The sequence below is a fragment of the Octopus bimaculoides genome, chromosome 29 (assembly GCF_046866305.1).
Source record: "Octopus bimaculoides isolate indiv1 chromosome 29, ASM4686630v1, whole genome shotgun sequence".
Lineage (NCBI taxonomy): Eukaryota > Metazoa > Mollusca > Cephalopoda > Octopoda > Octopodidae > Octopus > Octopus bimaculoides.
Genome location: NC_142956.1, coordinates 11,790,768 through 11,795,767, shown reverse-complemented (window position 1 = coordinate 11,795,767; position 5,000 = coordinate 11,790,768).

Below are 5,000 nucleotides of genomic sequence, written 5' to 3'. Positions count from 1 at the left end.
CCGGTAGAGGTGAGTAGATGATATATGGTCCGGGGACCGAGAATGCCGGAGGTCTCCACCGCCACCGGCTCGACCATAAATAAACGTGTCAGAGAGCGGCCGATACTTTGACAGTTTTTCTCAACCTCACGAGCAGCGGAGCCTGGTCTGGTAGCTGAACACACCAACACACCAAGTTGCCATTGGAGACGGTGTAACAATATTTGGTATCCCCGAAGAGGAGTCTACCACCATGGAACGAGAAAATCGTCATACCTTCAGGCCTTTTACCTTCCACTCGGACTAGTTCCCCACCGAGGCACAAGTTTTTTTTTTTATGGAAGACCAGAAGTTGCCCATGCCATTATATATACATAGGGTAAAGTGTAAAGATCCCCTTCGGTCATGAATGACCATCGGATTGCACCTGGAACGTTTCCTTCCGAGGCACAAGTCCGGGTAAGGTTGTTTATGGAAGACCAGCAGTCGCCCATGCATACCAGCTTCCCCTCTCTATGCCACTGATGCTACCCAAGGGAAAGGCAAAGGGGCCGATACAGCTTGGCACCAGTGACATCGCAACTCATATCTACAGCTGAGTGAACTGGAGTAACATAAAGATAAAGTGTCTTGCTCAAGAACACAACACACAGTCCGGTCTGGGAATCGATCTCACTACCTCGTGATTGTGAGTCCTATACTCTAACCACTGAGCCACTGTTTCCGTCACCGCCAAAATTATCATCTTCAGCAACGTCGTTATCGTCGTCGTCATCTTCATCCACCAGTAAAGCTATCACTTCTACCACCACCACCACCAATATGGCTACCGCTGCCACTACTATAGCACCGCTGCCTCCATTACCACCGCCACCACTAACAGCAGCAGCAACAACAGTGTCACTGCCCCGCCACATCCTCCACCACTAGCCTTATTATCACCGTCAATACCACCACCTAGACCACCAACCACCACCACTACTACTACTGCTACTACATCAATTCCACCATGACCACCACCACAACAATTAACGACCATAACACCACCAACGTCAACACCGCAATCACCCCACCACCGCCACCGCCACCGCCACCACTGATGCATTGTCCCTCTCGATCGAGGAACCAAACGAAATTTGACACCTGTCTTTTGTTCTTTCTCATCACGTGACCAACTCACGCCCTGCCCCCCCCCCCGTCTACACCACCACCACTCCCCTCTCTCCGGTTCCTACGTGCAATTCCCCTCCCCCTACTTTTCCATTACCTTCTCGAATTACATTTTCTTTGCATCGTCTTCATGGCCGTCGTCATCATCATCATCATCACCATCATCATCATCCCCATCATCATCATCCCCATCATCATCATCCCCATCATCATCATCATCCCCATCACCATCATCATCCCCATCATCATCCCCATCATCCCCATCATCATCATCCCCATCATCATCATCCCCATCGTCATCATCCCCATCATCATCATCATCCCCATCATCATCATCATCGTCATCATCATCCCCATCATCCCCATCATCATCCCCATCATCATCATCATCCCCATCACCATCATCATCCCCATCATCATCCCCATCATCCCCATCATCATCATCCCCATCATCATCATCCCCATCATCATCATCCCCATCATCATCATCATCCCCATCATCATCATCATCCCCATCATCATCATCATCCCCATCATCATCATCATCGTCATCATCATCATCACCATCATCATCATCATTATCGTCATGTTCATCATTATCGTCATCCTCATCATTGTATTCGTTGTCGTCGTCGTCGTCGTCATCATCATCATCACTATCATCATCATCATATTTCTTAATTGCCCACGAGGGGCTAAACATAGAGGGGACAAACAAGGACAGACAAAGGGATTAAGCCGATTATACCGACCCCAGTGCGTAACTGGTACTTAATTTATCGACCTCGAAAGGATGGATGAAAGGCAAAGTCGACCTCGGCGGAATTTGAACTCAGAACGTAACGGCAGACGAAATACCGCCGAGAGAGAGAGAGAGAGAGAGAGAGAGAATAGCTTAACAATATAGTGATTTAGCATAATCGACATAAACGCTTTCCTTCTTCTCGTGCTGCTCCAGCATGGCAGTACCCACATAGTTGAAACTTGTAAGTTAAAAATGAAAATGGATATACTCAGAGACAGAGACAGAGAGAGAGAGAGAGAGAGAGAGAGAGAGACAGACAGACAGACAGACAGGCAGAGACAGACAAACAGACAGGAAGAGACAGAGACAGAGAGGGAGTGAAAGAAAGAAAGAAAGAGAAAGAGGGAGAGGTTGTGAGAGAGAGAAAGAGAGAGAGAGAGAGAGAGAAAGAAAGAGAGAAAGAGATAGTAAGATACGGAGACATGGAGAGAAAGAGAGACACAGTAAAGGAAAGAGAGATAGAGACATTGCAATTTCTTAATTGAAAACGATTGGCAAAACTTTCTCTCTCCTCATAAAGGATGAAGGAAAATAGGTTCACACACATTGAGGGAGAAAGAGTTAGACAGAGAGACAGGGAGAGAGGGAAGAGAGAGAGAGAGAGAGAGAGAGAGAAAGAAAGAGAGAGAGAGAGAAAGAAAGAAAGAGACTACAATTACAAATTGAACATATATGCATCAATAGAAATATATTGACAGAGAAAGAGAGTAAGCGAGAGAGAGAGAGAGAAGGAGGAGGGGGGAGTAAACGAGAAACACATTAGAACGTGTCATGTGAAATCAGCCAACGTCGAGTCGGCGGCGGCGCCAAAACGGCTATACCCGAATGTCTCATACTCATCTTTTCTACAAGGTTGTGGAAGGAGAAAACCTTGCTTGCGGGTAGTAGAAGCGTTAAAAAATACTCAGAAAATTTTCCTTTATGACATGGCCACCAATCCGCAGGTACGGGGCATTTACATGGCGCAGTCATGTGAAAACCTGTGACCTCGTGGTTACGGTGTTTGGCTAATGAACACAGAGTCATCAGTTCGATTCCTGGAGCGGGTGCGGTTATGTCCTTGAGCACGACACTTCATTCAGCTGCAAATGAGTACCATCCGGGTACTGGTGCAGCTCACCCACCCACCCACCCCGGCCACAGAATGCTGGATGTTTCGCTTTGTCAATGGTTATTTATGTCAGCTTCTAACTTGATAGACACATAAAACAATTTAGAGAAATCTCTGTCCATGTTACCAGGTCGTACTTGCTCGGAAGTGAAGGCTGGCTCTAATGTACTCAGCTGTACTTGACGTAGTTGCATAAAAAAAGGGCCCGTTGCGTCTGAAGAGGTCAGGAACTTACGGTTTGAGCAAAAGAAATAGCTAAAAAAGTCCAGAGCTAACAGTATATTGGTCCCGTAAAAGGCTTTTCAACCACCCTGCGGGCGGCACATTAGATATTGCTCATGGATGGACGAAAGAAAACTTGGCAAAACTTACAAAGAAAGGTTTAGTCCTGACCAGAGGTTATAATCGCCCATAACACGACAGAGAAACGGTGATGGGGATTGTTTATATCAAAACTTATATAAAGTAGAACCGCAGTAGACCAGACGTGACATTTCGGTACTTGAAAATTTATTCACAATGATATAAACAAATGGCCCCAGGAGATGTTAACAAAGAGTGGTTCTAAAAAATACTGTGCTAAAGTTAGCAGATTCAATATGAAGTTAATAGCGTTTGATAAATAATTAGAGTAATTTATTTTGGACCAACATCAAGGCATAATGACTGAGGATTGGGAAAAGAATCAGACGTCCTAACAGATGTTAAACAGAATTTTTGAAAAATATATCTGTGACGAAATTTAAAGATTCGATACCTAGTTAGTAGCTTAAGATTTATATCTAGAGGGCAGAGTAGCGCATTTTGGACAAATATGATTTAAAAGTAGCGCATTATATATACGAGGGGCTTCTTTCAGTTTCCGTCTACCAGATCCACTCACAAGGCTTTGGTTGGCCCGAGGCTATAGTAGAAGGCACTTGCCCAAGGTGCCACACAGTGGGACTGAACCCAGAACAATAAGGTCAACAAGCAAACTTCTTACCACACAGCCACTCCTGCGCCTATATATTCGTTTAATACGCAATGAATGCCTTCTCCAACATCAATACCAAAATTACTGACCTTATGTTAAATAAGAGGTTATTTTCCTGATTATATTCACGGAAGTAACAATTTGGTCCCGTTTCGTAATGATTATCCGTCTGAAATGTGAATCTAAAATGACGGAATGCAGAAAAATAACATGGCTGGATACTACAACAGAGCTTCTGGCCACGTATCGAAGTACAACACCGCAAAGGTAAGCACACATGTTTCATGCTACATGTTCATGTGCAAACATGCATACATGACATATATACAAACATACGTACATGCATACTTGCATATATGTAACGTAAATATACGCGCATATACACATGTGCATGCACACATATACGCTCATACAAGCATACACACGTACGTACGCACACAGATATGCATATATATATATATATATATATATATATATATATATACGTACATACATAAACAAACAAAATACATGAATACATGTATATATACATACAGACACGTACATACAACCACATGTACATTCACACATATACATACACACATATATACATTCGATCATAGGCATACATCTACATTTATTCCTTCCTACTCACATATATACATATACACACACACACACACACACACGCACACATAAACACACATGTATATATATGAGTACATAAATACATATTTACACATACAATATGCAGGTAGACATATCTTCTTTCACTTTCTTTTACTTGGCGTCAGTAATTAAACTGTGGTCATGCTGGGGCACCACCTTTAATTTTGCTCGAACGAATCGGGTCCAGTACATTTTTCGTTAAGCCTGGTACCTATTCTATCAATCCCTTTTATTGAGTTACGGGGACATAAATAGACCAACATCGGTTGTCAAGCGGTGGCGGAAGGACAAACACAGACACAAGGACATTC